General features: G+C 44.8%; 1 protein-coding gene across 5 annotated transcripts in view; it reads left to right on the forward strand.

The window, feature by feature from the left end:
- FRMD4A (FERM domain containing 4A) overlaps positions 1-23,111 on the forward strand; it is a 338,180-nt gene that overhangs the window by 97,963 nt on the left and 217,106 nt on the right. For 2 of the 5 annotated variants that reach the window (XM_061178289.1, XM_061178318.1), the window contains exon 1: positions 3,678-3,785. The exons of 2 other annotated variants lie outside the window; for them this stretch is intronic. The gene's annotated coding sequence lies outside the window, so the exon portion shown is untranslated. Of the gene's footprint in view, positions 1-2,959; positions 2,998-3,677; positions 3,786-23,111 lie in introns of those variants that run through there. One more of the 5 variants, XM_061178300.1, reaches the window with a different exon arrangement.

Consider the following 23,111-nt stretch of genomic DNA (forward strand, 5'->3'; position numbering starts at 1 on the left):
AGCAAAACACAAAGGCATATGTCCAGAAACCAGCCTTCCACGTTTCTTTTTTCAGTTAGATTCTTCAAAAAGCATCACACTTGAGCTGAAAATGGAAACATGCTCTATTCTTTCATCACAACTACATGTTAGGGCTGGCCGATGGTCCAACACTTTGCAAAGATCCTTTGATTCTTTATGTCTTTGCAAGAAACTGCCTGAATTGTCAGTGGTAGAATTGGCCTCTCTTCGGAAAACAGACCATTACAAAATTCTGACTGGCAAAGCTTGTCATCCATGAACTCCAAGGATCACTGCTGGTGAAACAGAGAATATATTTCCTTCATATTTTCATTAGCTTCCAGATGATTTAAGTTTGAATTTTTATCTCATTCATCAAGTTTTACCATGGCCTATTTCTCTCAGTACTTAAATTCTTCAAATGTAGTTTTTCTTCCGGAAATTTGTATCCATTCTCAGTTTGGGCTCCAAACACAAAAGGCTAAGGGGGTAAAGACAGCCTGTGTCAGGGACTAGCCCAGGCCATGGGAACAGAGTGAGAATAAAACACATAAAGGCCCTCACATGTATACGCTTATATTGCCAGGTCCTGTTCTAAGTTTTTCACATATATTGATTCATTTAATCCTTACAACAACGCTATGAGGTAGGTAGTATTATGATCCCCATTTCATAGGTGAGAAAACTGCGGCACAGAGAGGTTAAGATACTGGCCCAAGGTTGTACAGTTAGCAGGTGGCTGAGGCAAGAGCCAGGCTCTGGAAGTGTGACATCAGTCTGTGCCTTTCACACGCAGCTGTGAATACCAATCATAGTTAAGAAGGAAATAAACAGGCTAATGATACAAAGAGCAGCTGGGGAGGTCACTTCCCACGTGCTGATCAGGGAAGGTTATCTAGGAGGCAGGGTTTGAGCTGAAACCTGAAGGATGGCAAGGAGCCAGCTATACAAAGAGTGGGCGGGGCGGGGGCGGGCAGTGAGCATTCCAGGCAGGAGAAACAAGACATGCAAAAGCCAAGAAAAGGAAAGAGTCATTCACGGGCGGAAAAGTGGCCTGGTGGCAAATCATAGAGAGGGACTCGGAGAATAACACGTGATGACGATGGGGAGGATGCTTCAGGAGCAGTGAGAAGCCCGGATAGTTGTAAGCAGAGATGTGACATGATTGGAGTGGCTTCTACAGTCATGGGCTGCTGGGGGACAAGGGGACCAGTGAGAACCAGGAACACAGGGGACCTGGAATAGGGTTATGGAGCTGAAGGGAAGAGAGAGCGATGGGTCTGGTGGCCGCAGACAAGGCTGGATGGATAAGGAGGGCCTTATGCTCGGGACATCCCAGCCATCTAAAGAAGCGAGGACTTTATTCCTAAGAGCCAGGGAAACCTTGCATGGGTTCAAGCAAAGAAATCCTATGATCAGATGTGAGTTTCAGGAGAGTGACTGCAGGTGGTGTGGTGAATGCATTTGAGAGACAAGACTGGGGTCCAGTCAGGAGGTTGCTAGAGACATGGCGGTGAAAGGTGATGTACACTGACCGAGGCTAGGGGCAGGGCCTACTCATGCAACAAAGATTAAGCAATGGGCACCAGGCACTGTTGGAACAAGTCAGACAAGGGGCTGCTCTCAAGGAACTTTCCAGATCTATTTATGAGGATAGGCTTGGTGATAATTTGACAGTGAGGAATGAGTAAAAGGAAGGAGATGAAAGATCTCTCTATCCCTGTGGGGAGATGAAGGATGCTGTTTAGTAAGACAGGGAACCTGGAAAGGGGCTTTACCAGTGGGTCAGCTTGATTCAGGACATATTGAGAATTCCAACGGCCAAGGTGGAAAGGCAGGAGGTAGATGTAGATGGAATCCAAAGACTCTTCTAAGGATGCAAACTATCGGAAGAGAAAGGTTTGAACATTTCCTCGATCACCACCTGTTGGGTGTTGCAGTCAAAACAGAGCAGCACTGGAAATAATCTGCTTCCAAAGAAATAATATTCCCTCTAAAGGCCTCAGAACACGAGGAGATGGGCTTCAATTGCAGCATGAAAGAACCGGGCTTGGCATGAGAACAATCCTCAAGGACTTCAAAAATACAGAAACCTCCCATTCAGCTTCCCATTCCTCAGATTCAGATAATCAAGTCCCCCAGCCAGGAGCATGTGATCACCACCGCCTGAAATAAGATGGGTAGTCCTTCTCACAGGCGTTCACCTTTTCCTCCAACACTGACTTGGAGGAAAAGTTAGATGTTTCCCTTCTGTGGATTGTGAGGCCTCTTGAACTGTCAAAAATGTTCACCAGAGATCATCAGAGAACACACAAGCTGTGTCTGGAAAGATCAGTTGGAAGACAGGATGTGTGAGATTTCTTTTTATTATAAAGTTTGTAAGTTTTCACTTCTGCCAGTGTCCTGGAAATAATGTTATCAGTATACCTGGGTCTCCTTCAAACTACACTGAAAGGGGAAACAGTCCCTCCCTTGAAGGATGGGTGGATGGGTGGATGGATGGATGGGTGGATGGACGGGTGGATGGATATTGGGAATTCAAGTGACGAGTGAGGTCTAGGGAAAGATTTTACCTCTGAGACAAGCTGGCTTTTCCACCTTCGCTAAGCGGGTGCTCCCGCCTCCTTCTCCCTTTATTTCATCAACCGTGTTTTGACAATTCATGAAAAAAGGGGGAAAAAAAGTGTCTAAGGCAAATTGAGCTCCTGAAGTAATAAACATTTAGACATACAATGTGAATTGAGTTACTGTTCTCGGGATAGTCTCCCAGTGTGTTTCTCTTTTTTGGAAAGAGAACGTGTCAGGCCGTCTTCCTCCCCCAGGCTCTGGAAATGGGAGTCTCCCCTCCGCAGTAATTGTTGCGAATCCTGACAATAGCCCCACGACTGGGTTATCTCACAGGAACTTCCATTTCCAAAGAGTTGAGGGGAGATTAATGCAAGAAAACTGGACTAGATCGAGGGATAAGAGCTGCACCTTCCGCCAAGTTCAGCCAAGGTAGCCTCTTCCTCCGGCTCCCAGGGTGGGAGGGGGCCTCTCGCGGCGGGTTTCGGTGGGTTTGTCGGGGACGGCGCCGGGTGCGCGGGCGGTCCTCGGGCTCGGAATCCCCGCTCCTCTCGCGCACGCCTCTGGCTCCGCGCAGCCTCTGCGGCTCGGCAGCTGATTCGGGACCTAACTTGGTCCCGATCGCGTGTGCGGCGGAGCGGGAACCGGGGGCTCGCAGGCTGCGCAGGGGCCGGGCCGGGCCGGCGCGTTCATTGTTGTCCGCGTGCGGGCGGCTCTCAGGGGTGCCCCGCGGCGCGCGCGGGAGGCGGCGGCGCGCTCGGCCGCGCGGGACTCGCCGGAGCCGGCCTAGCCCCCGGCCGCCGGCCGCGCCGAGCGCGCTCGCCGTGCCCGGGGGCGCCGCGCGGGGCCGACCGCGATGCGGAGGGCCGGGCGCGGCGGCACGGTGCTCAGCGCGCGGGCGAGAGGCGGGCCGGCGGCGGTGCGCCCTGGCGCGCGGCCAGGCTCGGCGTGAGCGGCGCGAGCGGGCGATGGGCTGACTGGGGACCCGCGGGGGCGGCGGGGCGGCGGGGCGGCGGGGCGGCGGCGGCGGGGGCGCGCGGGGACCAGCGGGGCGGCTGCGGGCGCCGCGCGGCGGAGGCGGGGGCGGAGGCGCTGGGCGCGGATGCCGCCGGCTAGGCCCCGGGCCTGCGCACCCGGGGCGCATGGGACGCCCGTTTCGGCGGATCCGCCGCTGCAAACCTGAAGTTCCTCGGCTACCCGGGAAGCGCCACGAATAAAAGGTAATGTGTCTTTGTTTCCCAGCCGCGACTGCGGGCAGGCGGTGGATTCTGCAGCACTTCTGGGTCCATTTCTGGGCCGGTGAGAGGGACATGACACTTCTGCTTTACGGAGGACGTAGAGCATTTAATGCCGCAGATGTGACATTGTTCCAGTGCACACCCCACGTGCGGCACAGACTCTACTCCCTCCTACTACCCGCTCTCCCCGCACCCACTTTCTTTGGCATCTCGACCTCACACTGGCTGGGTCTACCCGGGGAGAAAGGAAAGGACCTTGCTGCGGGCAGACCTGGGCGTGATTTTGTTCTTTTTTTTTTTTTTTTTTCTAACCGTTTTTCTGGAAGTGACAGGGCAGTCCTGTTCTTTGGGTGGGTTCAGGAGGCAGGCTGCAGATCGCCGGCTGCCTGGGACTGCTAAAATGGACTGCTCTTTCACACTCCAAATGGCTGCAGCAAGTTTAATGCAGGGAGACAGCGGGAGGAGGAGGAGGAGAGGAGGGAACCCCCTTCAGGACGAACCCCCCAAACGCAGTGCTTCTGTATTGCAGGCAACTGCCCAAACGTGGGCGCATATTGCATTTAGAAAAGATGAACCGGTCCTGTAGTTTGAGAGCCGTGTGGGCTGCCCGTGTGTCGTCAGGAACTCGGTGCCTTTCTCCAGTACCTCGTTAGGAGAGTAACTGCTCAGTAGATTCAAGCAAATTCTGCGAAATTTCCAAGGGATGGCTGTTCTAATAATAGGTCTGGCGGTGGCTTCTTAATAGACACACTCATTCTGAACGGTGCAGCAATGCCAGTCCCCCCGGAAGCTCTGCTTGCAGGGAAAGGCGATCCCCTGACCTCCCCGTGGATGGAGGAGGCTTTCTCCCCCATGAATGGAACATCCCAGTAGAGGTTGTTACCGCTGTTCTGGCTTCTCTCAGTTTGAATCCTCCCAGCATCTGGTGAAAGGGATTCTCAGAACACCTAAGCCAAGCACATTTCTAAATCCGAGCTCTTCGGTGGGGATGGCTTATTCAGTGTTGGAGTAACCCCAGCTGTATTTAGACACCTGGTCAGGCTGATTTGATCTGCATTTACCTGAATGGGTTTTGAACACCTTCTCACATACCCCTAACACCTCGGCACTATAAGTCTGGTCCTTTTCTCAAAGCATGACTGTGATGTTCGGGGAAAGCACCAGTCCAAGAGCCAGGGGCAAACTTATGACTTCATCCAGGGAAGCCACCGCTGACCCTGGGGGAACTGTCTCAGGAGTTGGAGCAAAATCTATTCCTTACACTTAGTAGAACTTAGCTCTGTGTGCCATTTTTCCAATGTGCAACAAAGTGGGAGGTTGATGGGGGGTGGGGGAGCGGATGGGAGGACACATTTCATTGTTTTGTTTCTGGTTTTTTAATTGCTTCAAGTTCATTCCTAGCGTTTGGCCCCCTTTTGGAGTCTGACTTGGACATGGTGGGAAGACTAAACCTTCAGATCAGCAGAAATCTGATTTTGATTCTCAACGTGTTCATCTCTTGCAACCTAGAGGGTCAGAGGATGAGCCTCTTCTGTTGGCTGAGAGGTCCCTTCTGCTGTGAATGAAATCTGGGTTTATTTAAGGTACACCAGGAATGGGGGGGTCCTGCAGCAGGTAGACTTGAATCTCTTTGGTCCCAGAGGTTAAATGGCTGCAGTTAATTTGATTGGAAGCAATATTTGGACTTGCTTTGAAATCAACACTATATTGTCCTGCTAGTAAATACAGTGTTGCCTCCAAATAAGTTGGAAAAAGTGATGCTTGATGTGCAAAATTGTGTGGGTAGAAGTAACCTTTTAGAAAAACAACAACAACAACATTAAACTCTTCTTGTGTTAAAAGGGAATAGTGTTAGTTGAAATGAGGATCAGAAAATCCCTCCACCCACTTTAAAAAATTTTTTTTCTTGAAATATAGTTGATTTACAATGTCATGTTAGTTTCAGTCATGTTAGTGTACAGAAAAGTGATTAATACATATATGTGTGTGTATACATATATACATATATATATTCTTTTTTAGATTCTTTTCCATTATAGATTATTACAAGATATTGAATATAGTTCCCTGTGCTATACAGTAGGTCCTTGATGATTATCTATTTCATACGTAGTAGTGTGTATCTGTTAACCCCAAACTCCTAATTTATTCCTTCCCCGCCTATCCCCTTTGGTAAGCATAAGTTTGTTTCTCTGTTTGTGAGTCTGTTTCTGTTTTGTAAATAAGTTCATTTGTATCTTTTTTTTTTTTTTAGATTCCGTATATAAGTGATATCATATGATATTTGTTTTTCTCTGTCTGACTTACTTCACTTAGTATGATAATCTCCAGGTCCATCCATGTGGCTGCAAATGGCATTATTTCATTCTTTTTAATAGCTGAGTAATATTCCATTGTATATATGTACCACATCTTCTTTGTGCATTCGTCTGTCAATGGACATTTAGGTTGCTTCCACGTCTTGGCTATTGTAAACAGCGCTGTAATGAACACTGGGGTGCAGGTATCCTTTCGAACCATGTTTTTCTCCAGATATATGCCCAGGAGGGGGATTGCTGGGTCATATGGTAGTTCTATTTTTGCTTTTTAAGGAGCCTCCATACTGTTTTCCATAGTGGCTGCACCAGTTTACGTTCCCACCAACAGTATAGGAGGGTTCCTTTTCTCCATACCCTCTCCAGCATTTGTTATTTGTAGACTCTTTGACGGTGGCCATTCTGACGGGTATGAGGTGATACCTCATTGTAGTTTTGATTTGCATTTCTCTAATAATTAGCGTTGTTGAGCATCTTTTCAGGTGCCTGTTGGCCATCTGTATGTCTTCTTTGGAGAAATGTCTATTTAGATCTTCTGCCCGTTTTTTGATTCTTCCACCCACTTTTTTTCTGACCAAGTGTGATCTGCCACTGTTGTTGGTAATACTCTTTCTGGCACTTGAACTAATTTTATTAATGACTTGTTATTTATGGCATAGGGCCTCTTTGTAATTTGTAGACTTTGTTGCCAAGTCCCCTGACAGCCTAGCAGGTGGCAAGTGCCATGAGCATGATCTTGTCATGGGAGAAGCCGAAACCCCTTGAGGTTCAGTGAGTCGCTGATTTCATAATCCATGAGCTCTGCCTCCCAGATGTGGGTGGTGCTCAGCTTAGTTTTAACGGCCCAGTTACAGTCTGAGGTCAAAGAATAAACCAAGAATGAGTCCTCGGGACTTCCCCGGCCGTCCAGTGGTTAAGACTTCCTGCTTCACTGCCTGGGACACGGGTTCGATCCCTGGTTGGGGAGCTAAGATCCTGCATGCTGCACGGCGCGGCCAAAAAAACAAAAAAAGAATGAATCCTTGCTTGTGTTCTGGAACTTGGCAAAAGGCTCTGTGGACTAGTGAGAATGCCGGAGTTGTAAAAGAAAGGGGTGCTTGAGTCAGCCTCTATGAGCTGATGAGAAAGTGTGATCGATTTGTGATGGGAGAGGTAGTGATGAGATGAAAGGTCCAGGAAATTGAGGGGACCTGTCAAGGTACCTTTGTATTTAGTAAATGTGGGGTTGAGTATGACTGCCTCCGAAGAAGATCATTACTGACTTTACTGCATAAATATACCACTTGTGCTCACGTTATTAATGCTAGTGTGTGTGTGTAAGTAAAAGACTTAGAGTTTTATTCGTTTGTCATATACTTATCAGTTATAAGAGTTGCATTTAGCCTGACACACTGAGTGACTGAAAATATGATGGGGCACATTCAAAGCTCAAGCTTTGTTCTGAGAAATTTTTGCATATGTCAATACTTTTTTAAAAAAAAGGAACAGTGTAGCTTCTGGAGAATTTCCATTTAAACTAGGTAAAGTGAGAAAGACATGCTAACAGTTAAATAGGTTTTGAAGTTAGTTTAAACCACACTCTACACAGTATCAGAATGTATAAGTCTAGATTCACCAATGGCTTTCATTCCTATCTTTTATTTATTTACTTATCTTATTTATTTTTGGATATCAGCTGATGTGTCAGTAACCTTTGTGGCAGAAATTCTCTATTTGGGTTTATTCATTGTGAAAAATTCCAGCATCTCTATTAGAAAGGATCTCTGAGACCTCATGGGGAGAGAAGCCATGGGATAAAGATCTTCGATCTAAATTTCAAAAACTACATTCCTCTTGAGCTAAAGATGCAAAAGAGGAACTACCTTACAGGATTAGCAGGTACTCGTAACCTCCCCAGGACACTGGTTATCCGTTCTCTCCATCTTGTCCATTTCTGATTCTTTGCTGTCCATTGCTCTCTGAATAGGTAGTTAAAGGAACAAAAGTAAATATTGGATGTCTCCGAAAAGGTAGGAGTTGATGGGAGAAAAGGAAGAGAAAGGATCATTCCATCAGTTATGTAAGATACCTAGATGCTTGAACTTTTCCTACCATAAGCAAAATCAAAGACTTAAAGAATCTGGGAAAAGTGGCCACTAAAAGTCGAACCTGTTGGGGAAGGATGAGATGTGAGTATTTTATCTTATGCTGTTTATTCTAGCCGTAATCAGACTGAAGTGTATTGGCAGTATTTTCCATGTCTGTTTTTGCATTTTCCAGGACATTTAATCTCAAGAGCTGGTACAATAGCTCTTGGAACGCTGGGCTCCAGGGTCACCACTGCACACAAAGCCTGCTGGTTTCACTACTCTCTTTTGCGAGTTTTCCGAATCAGCATAAATCCAGCTTATCAGAAATTCTCTCCACAGCACTTTCCTTTTGGTTCCCTAAATCCGTCAGCTGCCACTCTTTCCCCTGTCCTGTGGGATCAGCATGTCTTTCTCTTATTTATAAGGAATAATTTAGACACACCCTTACTTTTGAGGCTACCAGCTCTACCACTAGCCGCGTTATCCTAACAGTATCTATCATTATGCCTCTCTTACTTTCTCAGAAGATGATCAGAGCTCTTGCTACCATTTAGTGAGTTGCATTAATGCTTATTTTGGGTGCGGTTGAGTGAGTGAGTATGTGTGTTTGTGGGCGGGGGGGTGTGTGTTCAATTCTTAACTTTATCAGTAGAAATTAGGTATTTTTTCCCCAAAAGAGAAATACTTTTCTCCTTGAAGATGGAAATTACTGCTCAGAATAAAGGCCATGATTGTTGGAAGGGATTGAAGGGATCTGGTTCAGTTCAGTGATCTTATGACTACCAAATAATCAAGAAAAAATGGGCTTGTAGGTTCCGTTTGAACTGAATGGGTAACCCCTCTGTAGATGATCAAGCATCGCTAACTCCAGTTCAGAGATGGAGCTGATAGGAGCCAACTTGTTACAAAGCCTGATCTCCATCGTATGTGGTGGTTTCTGTTTTTTTGTTTTAAAACTGAAGCTCTGGCCATTCCTTGATGCAGTGCAAGAAGACGTGAGTTGTAGGTGGTCAAGAACATTTGCACACGCACACCCTTCTCCCCAAACTCTGACTACCTTCACACGTGCCATCTTGCTCCTATCTTATTAGTGATTATTTGCCAGTGCATAGTTACTGCGCACTTTCTGTTCACTGAAGCATCCCTACCTTTACCCTCTGCTCATAGTGGGCACTCAATAGATCCTGTTTGAATAAGAAAAATCACTGAGTGACTCTTCATACCAACCGCAACACTGATATATTTCAGCATCTTCAGAAACCTGGAAAACCCAGTGGTCTAAAGAAAAATGTCCTCTTAGGTCCTCCTGTATCTAACTTTTTTTATAAGTCTGTTCTGTGGTGTGGCCCCTCATTCCCATTTAGCAATACCTTGCCCGTCTTGGTACTCACGCAAAATACCAAACTTTTTGACGGTAGTTTTCACTTCGAATTAGCCAAAAGCTATCCTCTCAACCTTGGGCTCGAACTCCACAATTTCCATCAGAGTTAGCCTGTTCTTCTGGTGATACAGGCTTCTTTGCAGGGCTTTTGCCTTTCTTTGTCCTTGCTGTATGAGGAATGCGTGAAAAACATGGCATGTAATGGGGAATTAGATTGATAATGCATGACAGCAAATGGAAATAATAATCGGAGAATTGCCAGGCTGTGCCATTCATAACCATAACACGCACGATTACGCTCTCCCCACATGCCTGTGAAAAAGTATATACTTGTGACAAACCCAAACGAGGAAACCCTAATAGTGTGGAGCCATCTGGTGCTGGGCAGCACACCTACAAACAGTGGGTAGTGCACTGCGGGCTCACCGATTTCTCTGCTTCCTCTGGTTACCCCCAAGAGATACTGGATACTTATTTCTCTGTTGCTCAGAGAGAGAGCAGAAAAGAGGGGAGGGTGGTGAGGACAAGAACGATGGGAGCTGAGCACAACGCAGGGCAGTGTTCTGCCTTCTCAATCCCCTTTTATTGGGGTGGTTGAGTGTTTTGTAACAGAGTAACTACAGAGTGACCAGTAGCACAGATGTAGCCGGCAGGTCTTGGCAGGAGAGCAGAGACCACGGATAACCGTCAAGCATCGAGGGCTGCAGTCACACTAAATGTTGAGCAGAGACCGGGGACCACGCACACACGAGATCTGGGGATTCTCCATCAAGTCAGACATCTCGGATGGAATTTTTGGAGTGAAAGGGGGCATAGAGATCATTTTTACGAATGAGGAGATGCTCACAGATGTTCAGGGACCTCGCCAGGGTCTCCGTTGCAGGGCCAAGACTAGAGTCCCTGACCACGTGGTTTGGCACACAGAGGGGGTAGGGCTGTGGTGTCATGTCCCCCGGGCTTGGACTTCTGGCTCTGCCCCTTCCTGGCTGTGAGGCCTTGGGTAAGTTACTGAATCTCTCTGAGCCTCGGTTTTCTTATTTATCAGAAAAGTTATATTCAGTGGAGCCAGTGAGGTAATATCCGTGAAGCACCCAGCACAAAAAAAATAAGGGCGCCTCTTCTAGAATCAGAAATTTTGTCTTTGCACTCTCCCCTCCCTGCTTGGCTTGCTTATGTCCCTGGAAGCCCCAACAGTACTAACTGCAGGAGGTTTAAAACATGAGGGGTGTAAGAAGGCCACTGGCCGTGGAAGTGGAAGTATTACTGAAATAAATGGCACCTCCTTACCTACAATCCTGGAGTGAATTTTGTAAATAGAAAGTAGCGTAAGAAAAAAAAAAAAAAATTAGCTGTGATACTCCATTAATGTCACCCAGCCTTCCAGAAAGGATTCTGCAGGTAAAGACATCACCCTAGTGATCCTTTCCTTATTGGGACGGAGGAGGCTTACTACGAATGGGCGGCATCCTGCTGTATCCGTGAGTCTTGAGTGAGTCCAGGAACATTACACTGGTGAGGATTGGTTGGGGGAGGGGAAGGAACAGAAGAAATATGATTTTACCTTTGCATTCATGGATTCTATCACCCTACCTTTCTGAAATTCTTCAGTTTTCAGGATTGATCAGAAAGCTCTTAGGGCTTTTATTTTGAAAAATTCTCCAGTAGAAATAAGGGTGTGTCAGTCAATGGTTATGCCATCCTTTTTCTTTTAATTGAAGTATAGTTGATTTAAAATATTGTGTTAGTTTCGGGTGTACAGCAAAGTGATTCAGTTATATATGTATTTTTTCAGATGATTTTCCAGTATAGGTTATTATAAGATATTGAATATTATTCCCTTTATTATACAGTAAATCCTTGTTGCTTATCTATTTTATGTAGAGTAGTTTGTATCTGTTAATTACATACTCCTAATTTGTCCCTCCCCCTCCCTTTCCCCTTTGGTAACCATAAGTTTGTTTTCTATGTCTGTGAGCCATTTTAGTTTCATAAATAGATTTATTTGTATTATTTTTTAGATTCCACATATGTGATAGCATATAATATTTGTCTTTGTCTGACTTACCTCACTTAGTATGATAATCTCTAGATCCATCCATGTTGCTGCAAATGGCGTTATTTCATTCTTTTTATGGCTGAGTAATAGTCCGTTGTATATATATATACCACATCTTCTTTATCCATTCATCTGTCGGTGGACATTTAGGTTGCTTGCATGTCCTGGCTGTTGTAAATAGTGCTGCAGTGAGCACTGGGGTGCATGTATACTTTTGAATGAAGTTTTTCTCTGGATATATGCCCGGGAGTGGGATTGCTGGATCATATGGTAACTCTTTTTTTAGTTTTTTAAGGAACCTTAGTACTGTTCTCCATAGCAGCTGTACCAATTTACATTCCCACCAACAGTGCAGGAGGGTTCCCTTTTCTCCACACCCTCTCCAGCATTTATTGTTTGTAGATTTTTTGAAAATGGCCATTCTGACTGGTGTGAGGTGATATCTCATTGTAGTTTTTTTTTTTTTTAATAAATTTATTTACTTTGTTTATCTTATTTTTGGGTGAGTTGGGTCTTCGTTGCTGCACACGGGCTTTCTCTAGTTGTGGCGAGCGGAGGCTACTCTTCGTTGCGGTGTGCGGGCTTCTCACTGCAGTGGTTTCTCTTGTTGCGGAGCACGGGCTCTAGGCGCTCGGGCTTCAGTAGTTGTGGCACGTGGGCTCAGTAGTTGTGGCTCGCAGACTCTAGAGCACAGGCTCAGTAATTGTGGCGCAGGGGCTTAGTTGCTCTGCAGCATGTGGGATCTTCCCAGACCAGGGCTCGAACCTGTGTCCCCTGCATTGGCAGGTGGATTCTTAACCACTGCACCACCAGGGAAGTCCCCTCATTGTAGTTTTGATTTGCATTTCTCTCATAATCAGCAATGTGGAGCATCTTTTCATGTGCCTGTTGTATGCCATCTATTTCTTAACAACAAAGGCAACAATCCAATCAGTATATAAAATTTTTGGTTATTTTCCATTCATGGTCAACAATTAGAAAGATTTTCACCTCCAATTTTCTTATTTATATTTCACCCAAGTACTTAACGCAGCGAGTGAATGGAAGAAATAAGCCTAGAACCTGAGTGTACCACATGTTTGTGTGAGTTTTATTAATTGCGTCTACCATCTGACCGCTCTGAAAATACTGGGAGAGTTTTCCTCACAGTAGGAGAAATCAACATGCCAATTAGCAGAATATTCATCAAAAATTATCTAAGCACCTAATAACCTTTGAAGTGTTAAATAAAATAAATTAGAATGAGAGATGGTCCATCTTCTGGAGATGGATTAAACAGGCACACACACGGGCAGCAGAATAAAAGCATTAAACAAATGTAAAAACAAGGAAAGTATTTATAGAACATAATAACCACATCCAGAACAAGGATATATTTTAGGTGGATCTTCAGGGACAGCTTATAGGCTTCGTTTGCCTAGACAGGGTGGAGTGTGTCTGTCATTTTATGCAGAAATTGTAAACTGGTATTTGTTTGTGGTTCCATCTTTATTGTGGAATATGTGGTTTTCGCTCGCGCACGACAGTTTAGTTTCCCTGCCCTCCTGTTCCTAAGGTTATAACTTTATCAATGCAGATTTTGTGCCCTTTAGATACAGATATCTTGGAAAGACACTCAAATATATCTTGATAATAATATCCAAGAATAATATCCCAAACCACAGTCCTTTGGTTTTTTTTTTTTTTTTTTTTTTAATTTTATGGCTGTGTTGGGTCTTCGTTTCTGTGCGAGGGCTTTCTCTAGTTGTGGCAAGCGGGGGCCACTCTTCATCGTGGTGCGCGGGCCTCTCACTATCGCAGCCTCTCTTGTTGCGGAGCACAGGCTCCAGACGCGCAGGCTCAGTAGTTGTGGCTCACGGGCCCAGTTGCTCCGCGGCATGTGGGATCCTCCCAGACCAGGGCTCGAACCCGTGTCCCCTGCATTAGCAGGCAGATTCTCAACCACTGCGCCACCAGGGAAGCCCAGTCCTTTGGTTTTTTTTAAATGACTAAGTTCTTTTTGTCTTGCTGGTAGGACTGATCACACTCCTAAAGAACGAACAAAACCAAACTGAAAAAAATCTAAAAACTATAAATTTTGTACTGTGACTTTGGGTTTTATATTGGAAATAGAAAACAGTTCGTGTGTGAGCCTCCTTGCCTCTTGTTTGTGGAAAGGTGGGAGCGGGGAAGCTCGTGTTACTGCAGCTTTCTCTGTTGCCTAGAAGGTGATGATGAAATAGCACAGCATTTGCCTGCCCCTTCCCATCAGACCCTCCCTGGTGAGATTGCCTGTCAGACTGGCTTTGGAACAGCTGAGTCTTTGTTTGGCTAGTTATCAGTGTTCAGTAAATACAGTTCCCCAGAGGAACCTCATTATTCTAGTAGTCCAGAGTCAGCCAATGCTTTGCTGAGTGTCCCTTTGTATTACTAGTTCCACCTGTGGTTTTTTGATTACCCTGTTCCTCTTCCTCCTAAGGCTTAAAAATCATTGTCCTGTGATAAATGACTCACCATATCTCCTCACTCTTCCTCTTTGCTACATTACTAGCATCAAACTCTTCTGGCCTTTTACCATCAATTTCTCCAATGCCTTGTTCCTGTGTTTTCTTCCCAAGTTCTTTTGGAGTGAGGTGCTGACTGCCACTGCCATGGTTCAAGGTTTCCTCTTTCTTTTCTGAGTTATTGTAAAATGATCACCACTTGTCCCTTTACCACCATCCTACTGCACACACACACACACACACACACACACACACGCAAGCACGCACACAGGCATCCCCTCTCTCTACCTCTCCTTGCCGCCCCCCTTCATTCCCTGTAGACCACAGCCCTTAACATGGAATAAAAGGCCTCACCACAACCTGGTAGCTTCTTATTTCTTAAACTTCTTCTCTCACACTATCCTTCGTACACTGTCTTGGTCTGTTCAGGCAACCATAACAAAACACTCGGTGGCTTATAAATAACAGACATTTATTTCTCACTGTTCCGGGGGCTGGGGAGTCAAGGCACCAGCAGATTTGGTATCTTCTGAGGACCTTCCTGGTTCATGAATGGGGACTTCTCACTGTGTCGCCAAACAGTGGGATGGGGCGAGGGATCTCTCTGGAGCCCCTTTTCTAAGGGCACTAATCCCACTCATGTGGGCTCCACCCTCATGACCTCATCACCTCCCGAATATCCCACCTCCTGATACCATCACATTGGGAGTTCGTGTTTAGCATATGGATTCTGGGGGGGACACAGATACTCAGTCTGTTGTGCATACACCACCACACACCCTTGCCTTTCCCCACGCACATTTGACCTTTGCTGGACGTCAGCTTCTTGCAAATACTCACCCTTCAGATTAAGAGGCCCGTCCTGTCCCTTGTCTGCCAGACACCCCTGCTCATTCTTCAGTTCCAGCCTGCAGCGTTACCTCCTCCTGTCCCTCCAAGTGGAGCGAGTCTTCCTCCTCTGTTCTCCCACAGGAATCTCACCAGGTCGCTGTTCCAGTTTGATCTCAAATTCAAATGACCCGTTAATGTGTATGTCTCTCACTGTAGCTTCTAAGGGAAAGAGCATGTCTTTATTTTTTTAATTTAATTATAGTTGATTGCAATATTGTATTAGTTTCTGGTGTACAGCAAAGCGATTCAGGTATGTATGTACGCATATACACATATACACATTTTTTTTCTGATTCTTTTCCATGATAGGTCATTATAAGATATTGAATATATATACTGAATATAGTTCCCAACAAGTAGGACCTTGTTGTTTATCTCTTTTATGTATACTAGTTTGTATCTGTTAATCCCAACCTCCTAATTTATCCCCCCTCCCTTTCCCCTTTGGTAACCGTAAGTTTGTTTTCTTTGTCTTTGAGTCGTTTCTATTTTGTAAATAAGTTCATTTGTATCATTTTTTTTAGATTCCACATAGAAGTGATATCATAAGGTATTTGTCTTTTTCTGTCTGGCTTACTTCATTTAGTATGATAATGTCTAGGTTCATCCATGTTGCTGCCAATGGCATTATTTCATTCTTTTTCATGGCTGAGTAATAGTCCATATATATATATATATATATATATATATATATATATATATATATATATATATATATACCACATCTTCTTTATCCATTCATCTGTCATTTGGGTTGGACATTTGGGTTGCTTCCAGTTGGTGAGTCAGCTATCGTAAATAGTGCTGCTATGAACATCGGGAATTAGAGTTTTCCCCAGATATATGCCCGGGAGTGGGATTGCAGGATCATATGGTTGTTCTGTTTTTAGTTTTTTTAAGGAAGCTCCATATTGTTCTCCATAGTGGCTGCACTTAGTTGTCTTTGATTCTGAAGCACCTTCTGTTATGCCCGGCATTTGGTAGGTGCTCAGAAACATGAATGAGTGATTATTTGTCACATATTGTGGTGTCTCATTTCTTTCCTTGCTTGCATATAGCTGGAACTGTTTTTTTTTTTTTTCCTGCTTAAGCCTGGTGTCCTTACCTGTCTGTCAGCCCTTCTCTGTCTGCACATGTCTGTGTCAAAGAGTAAACAGTAAGACAACAAGGATGGTGCAGCACAGCTAGCATCCTTTATATGCGGGTGAGCCTTGCATCCCAGCTGGCAGAATGGCAGAACGTGCCTGCGCACGCAGTTCCTTCATTTATTCATTCATTCAGTCAGTTGGTGAGTCAGCCAGTCATTCTGATTCATGCACTTACTCATGTGCCTCTTCTGTCCCAGGAATGTGCCAGCAAACAAAACGAACCAAACTTCTTGCCCTCATGGAGCTTGCACTCTACGAGGAAGAGGCAGGCAAGACACATAATAAATAAGTAAATTATATAGTGTGCTAGAAGGTGGTAATTGCTGTATGAAAAATATTTTAAATTCAGAAGGAGGAGACGTTATGAAAAGGTGATATGTGTGCAAAGCTTTGAAGGAAGTGAAGAGGTGAGTCGTGTGGGTGTCTGGGGGGAACATTCCAGACAGAGGAAGGAGCTCATCACAGGCCCCGGGCAGAAGAGTGACCTGTAGGGAACAGCAAGGAGATGAGGGGGGGAACAGCAGACCGAGTGAGGGGTTATAAAGGTAGGCATCACGTGGGGCCTTGAAGGCTTCTGCACTGGGGGAAATGGGACTGAGCGCTGGAGAGTGTGGACATGGGCGGCACCCTGATCCCACTTGGGCTGCACAGGGACGGTTTGGGTGCTGTGCGGGGACCAGACTGCAAGACAGGCAGAGGGAAGAGCAGGGGTGCCACTTGGCTGGCCATTGCAGGAATGGGGCAAGTGATAAAGTGAAGGTGATGAAAAGGGTCCAGGGTCTGGATACTTTGAGATTTTCTGGTGAGTTGGAAGTGGGATGTGAGAGGACAGAACATGGTGATGCAGAGCTGGAATGGCTGTTAGCTAAGAGGTGAAAGCTGCGGGTGGAGATGGTTTGCAGAAGAAGGCAGGTCAGTAATTCTCTTTGAGTTTGACATATTTAACAGCTATCCAGAAGGAGACGCTGAATGGGCAGCTTTACGTATGTCATATACAGGCCTGGGGAAGGAGAAATTCCAGGCAGAGACACGAAGTGGGACTCAGCCAGATAGAGTTGATATTTGAAGACTTTGTGGCTCAGTCCTGGATATGACAACATCTGAGAAACACCATAAATCCAATTCACACTTCAAATTTAAAAAATATAAGATATAAAAAATGAAATAATTTCTCCTCAAAGTGTGAAGAACTCTGCTGAGATGTACGGCTCCATACGTTGCACTCTTCGGTCACTTATTCACTCAACGAATGTTCCTTAGGTGCCAAGTGTATGGTATGTGTACACCAGACGTGGCTATAATAAAATTCAGGAAAGTAACAGCAACAACAAAAACAAATTGGACTTTTCAGATCATCCTGATGCTCTGTCCCTTTTTTGATGTCTGAAAGGAGTGACTCTCTCATATTTTAAACGGATTTATTGATGTATCATTGACACACAATAAGCTGCACGTGTTTAAAGTGTACCATTTGATGAGCTTTGACATATATCCACACCTGTGAAACCATCACCACAGTCAAGAATTATAACTCCATATTTTCAATCAATCATACTTCCCAAGAGTTTTGTGTGTTTCAAGCTCCATGCTGGACACTATGAAGGATGTAAGACGAAATCGCTGCCTCATGTATTTGTTCATATTTAAGATTCTGCCTTTCCCTAAAAAGTGATCTCATCACACACTCATTTCCAGGTCTTTTCTCCGGCGTATGCTGAAAATACACTCAAGTTTGGTTCCCAAGGCTTTGGAATGACATGTGTAAACCATTTGACACCCGCGTTCCTGGTTAAATCAGGAAAGAGGAAAGATCAGGAACCCTGCCATCTTTTAATCAGTTCCGATACAAGCAGAAACTTCTCTCGTTCCTTCTTCTGTGGAAACAGCCCAAACAGTAGGCTCTGTTTCCTCCTTTTTTCCTTTGTGTAGGCAACAGGATAATTACCTCCTGCCGAAAGCTTGGAGAAATCGTTCTGTGTCCAATTAGAATTTTTGATTTGACTAACAGATCCAGGATCATGTCCTTATTTCTGTAACTGCTCTCAGTGAGATGCACCCAGGATGTTTCTAGATCTCCCATTTGCCGTGGCCATTGCATGTTACAGCACTGCGTTACACCCTGCGACAGCCTTGCCACCGAGGGGCATCCTGGGGTGAAAAGGAGGGGGGAGCCCTCCTTTGGTTTTGGAATCCTCTCCCTCTGCCTCCCCCCCCCCAATTTCCCTTCCTTTCCTAGTCTGATGCCCCACCCCTATTTGTAAATGGTGCTGGGGAACAAGGGGTCCTGTCCTGTCCATGACGCTGCCACAGCAGAAGCAGGAGGCCTGGGAGCAGGTCTTCAGGAAGCCTCTGCGGTGGCGCCCCGGGCAGCCGGCCAGCGTTGAAACCTCCAAGATGAATGGAGGGTAAGATCTGCCAGCACAGCTCATGCAAGAGCGAGCAGTCCCTGCCAGCGACACTCCAGCCGAATCCTTTCCAGAGAACTTGGTTATGTAAACATCTAGGCGGCAGCCTCCAGCCCAGACGGACTGCCCTGTGCCGACGTCTAAGGTAGCTGTGAAAATTTCCCTCAATGCAAGCAGTCCAGGTTCCCAAGCTCTCCCTGGAGAGCTTTTTACTGGGGGCCTTGGGCCGGGGAGGGGCAAGGGCTTGCTCCTACCTCCTGGAGCTGGGACCATCCTGCAGGGCTGTGGCTTTCCAGATCAAGGCACCCATGTGCCCCGGGTCTGCTGTGCTGTGATGCCATTGGAAATATGATCTGATTTAAGCGTGAGTCTCAGAAGGATCAGCTCTTGGGCTGGAGCGCTTCCTTCCAAGCCTGGAAGATTTGGCATCTGCGCACTAGGCCCCTGGACTCAGGCACGAGTGGCATGTGGCTGCTTTGTATCTCATGCAGGTTCTGTGAAAGCAGGTGGCCTGGGGACCAATCTACTGTCTTAGGCATCTGTTCTCTCCCACCTTGCTTCAGAGTCACCAAAGACCCAAGCATGGAACTCCAGGAGCTTGTGGATGTCTAAAATACTCTTTTCTGCCCCTCACATCCCTCGAGGTAGTGGAGAGTTTGACTGTATAATACACAAAGGGGGTTGTTTGTGGGAGGGACAGCCTAGTCCCAAATTCTCTTATCTGTGTGGCAAGGCACCCCAGCTATCACTGATGGCAGACTGATGATAATTATGCTCATTTGCCATGTCATCATGCAGATAATATGAACCACAAAGAATGCATGTGTTTCTGAGCCTGGGTTTGGGGGTATGTTTCTACAGAATAGGCAAATTAAAACATAGCTCATTAAACGCAAATCAAGTTCTATAGTTTGGAATTGCCCTTGAAATGATATATAAGAATATATGTTATTTGAATGTATATTAATGCATGTACAAATATTTATTGGGTGCCTGTTATGACGGTCATGTCATTCTATTTCAATCACATATATATATATACACACACACATATATATAATTTAAGATCAACAAAATAATTTACAATAAAAATGTGGTAACCTATTGCTTAATAAGACCCATGGCTATAAATAGTGTTGTCTCATCCCACTGAGCACAACATAAGCAAAAATAAAAAATTAAAATGACAGATCGAATTAGACATTGGAATAAAATAGGCAGATTCATGTTACCAAGAAAATGTCATTGGTTCTTGGTTGTCAATTACATGAAGAGCAAACCAGCTACAGAAACATATAACCACCCCACACAGCATTGCAGTTTCATGTGTGTGTGTTTTTTCTTTTAATTTTTATTGAGGTATAGTTGATTTACAGTGTTGTGTTAGTTTCAGGTATACAGCAAAGTGAATCAGTTATACACATACGTATATCCACTCTTTTTTCGATTCTTTTTCCATATAGGCCATTACAGAGTATTGAGTAGAGTTCCCTGTGCTATACAGTAGGTCTTTTAGTTATCTATTTTATATATAGTAGTGTGCATATGTCAATCCCAATCTCCCAATTTATCCCTCCCCCACCTTTACCCCCTGGTAACCATAAGTTTGTTTTCTATGTCTGTGATTCTATTTCTGTTTTGTAGATAAGTTCATTTGTACCCTTTTTTTAGATTCCACATATAAGTGATATCATATGATATTTGTCTTTCTCTGACTTACTTCACTCAGTATGACAATCTCTGGGTCCATCCATGTTGCTGCAAATGGCATTATTTCATTTTTTTTATGGCTGAGTAATATTCCATTGTATATGTACCACATCTTCTTTATCCATTCCTCTGTTGATGGACATTTAGGTTGCTTCCATGTCCTGGCTATTGTAAATAGTGCTGCAGTGAGCATTGTGTTTTAAATAGAGGACATTTTTTTAAAAATAAATTTATTTATTTATTTATTTGGCTGTGTTGGGTCTTCGTTGCTGCACGCGGGCTTTCTCTAGTTGTGGCGAGCGGGGGCTACTCTTCGTTGGCTTCTCATTGCAGTGGCTTCTCTTGTTACGGAGCACGGGCTCTAGGCACACAGGCTTCAGTAGTTGTGGCATGCAGGCTCAGTAGTTGTGGCATGCAGGCTCAGTAGTTGTGGCTTATGGGCTCTAGAGCGCAGGCTCAGTAGTTGTGGTGCACAGGCTTAGCTGCTTCGCGCCATGTGGGATCTTCCCGGACCAGGGATCAAACCCATGTGCCCTGCATTGGCAGGCGGATTCTTCACCACTGCGCCACCAGGGAAGTCCCTAAATAGAGGACTTTTGATTGCACGTTTATACAAAGGAAATTGGTAAGGGAAAAAGTAGAATAATGTGTTTGTGCCTACCATCTGTAGTGTGATTTTCTTAAAGTCTTCTGAAGCAGTCAGTGGATGTGGTGACTGTTTGTTTCATCAAAGTACCTATAATATTGTTAGCAGGAAGCATTATAAGTAAATACATGAGTTATTAGAATGAGTCTATTTTGGGGGGAATTCTTGTTTATAGGTGTACACGTATATCCATGGCTCATACCTTAGAATGTGTACGTCCACCTTCCCCCAGAGTCCAGTAACCCTTTCTACAGCATCGCAGGCTGACGGTCTTCTGGCCCTTCCTGATTACTTGCAGTGGTGGTGGAGCAACTTGTTCCATTTTGAACAGTGATGCTTGTTAGAAAGTTCTCCCTTCTATTGAAATCTGATGTGTCTTTTGAAACTTCTACTCATTGATCCCATTTCTGCCCGCCAAAGCAAAGTTCTCCCTTCTCATTCAGTTATCAAACCTAATCATCAAATTAGCCTTAGATCATCAAACTAGCAAGTCCCCATGTCCAGGCCTTCCCAGGACAGTCCAGTTTATACCTAGTACCCCCGTGGAATCCATGACAGCCTCCCTTTTCACTTACAGAGGTGTCTTGCATGGGGGATAGATGACAGGGTCCCTCTCACTGAAGCCAGCATGCAGCTTTTCCATCAGCCCCAGGAAGACATGGTTTCCATATCTTTACCCAGTCTGACTCCCCTTCTTTGGTCTTGCTCCGCTTTCTTTCATGTCCTACCTAAAATATGGTACCCAGAATTAAACACAAATTTCCAGAAATAGTTTAATCGTAGTAGAGTGTAGGAGACCTCTTGATTTCATCATTCAGGATGCTGTACTTCTAACTCGTGAACTAAGAACAGGACCTGAAACCATAAACAATATGACCCCCAACTTGTAGACATGGAAGCTACCATCTAAACAAACCTCTTGTCATCTACACATTTGGTCAGCACACTTTCTGTGTCTGGTTACAAATCGTTGGGGGGTAATATGGATATTGAGAGCTTATGTTTAGTATCTCTTTATAATTTACCAACTGCTTGTGTGTTTTCTAAGGCAGTGAGCCTCAACACCTGCAATTAGAGCCCTCTTTCCAGGCTCCCCTCATTTTTACACCAGTTAGGATTAAATTGATTTGGAAACGTGGTCCAGTGGATACTTAACTATTTCATCAATGATGTAGCCATCCTCAGACCGTTGATATAAGTTGCTCCTTCTTCCTGTTGTCATAAGTAGGGTTCTCCAGCCGTATTTCTCACTGCTCCACGCCCACCCACCACCCTGTGCCCCAGCTCTACTGCCTGGCTGATGTTTCCAGAACATGCCACGTTCTCTCCCATCCAGCTCTTCTTACGTCAGGTTGTCTCTGCCGGATGTCCTGTCTTCAGATATCACCTCCTCACCTGAGCACTCACCCATCCTCCAGGTATGAGTGAGGGTCCCCCCGACCCTCTGCCTCATTGCATCTTATACCCACCCCATGGTCACACAGATTACACTGTAATCTCCTGTTGACTTGGGTATTTCTTCTGTTGGACATAGAAGCTCGTTAAGTGTAGGAACAAAATTGTGTTCATCATTATATATCTAATAAAATGCCAGGCACATAACTATGTACCATAAACATTTGCAGAATGAATACACACTATGATGGACACTACTATGTATAATCCTTTAAACCCATTTCTCTTATTTCATGAGGGGCGGTCACTAGATTACTCTCTGGATTACTAGAAAGATGGATAGATTTTTTCTAGAGGAGAAATTACTGTCAAAGAAGATGAACTTTTTAGCCATTTGCATCTTAGTTTTATTTCCTGTAGGCTATTAGTAGCCTTCTACTTAACTTGTAGTCATCTACGAATTAATTAATTTTATCTTTAACATAGTAACCCTTCATTATAGTTGTTGTCATCCTACCCCCCAACTTTGCATTTGCTTTTTCTTTTTGCTGATGGTGATTTATGGAGTAAAATTATTTAAAAATGTAATCAAATCTATACATTTTTCCCTTTTGGCTCATCCATTGCTTTTATGCTTAGAAAGACCTGATAAACCTATCTATTTTTAATATTTAACTGTATGAACCACCTGAGATTTTTTCCGGGGAAAGAGGTGCAGTTAGTTTATATTCTTCTGGTCGTTAGTCCTACCGTTTCCCTTCTTGGTTGAGAAGATTAAACTGAGTGGTCCAGCAGCTCATCTTTTAACA

The sequence above is a fragment of the Eubalaena glacialis genome, chromosome 2 (genome assembly GCF_028564815.1).
Source record: "Eubalaena glacialis isolate mEubGla1 chromosome 2, mEubGla1.1.hap2.+ XY, whole genome shotgun sequence".
Lineage (NCBI taxonomy): Eukaryota > Metazoa > Chordata > Mammalia > Artiodactyla > Balaenidae > Eubalaena > Eubalaena glacialis.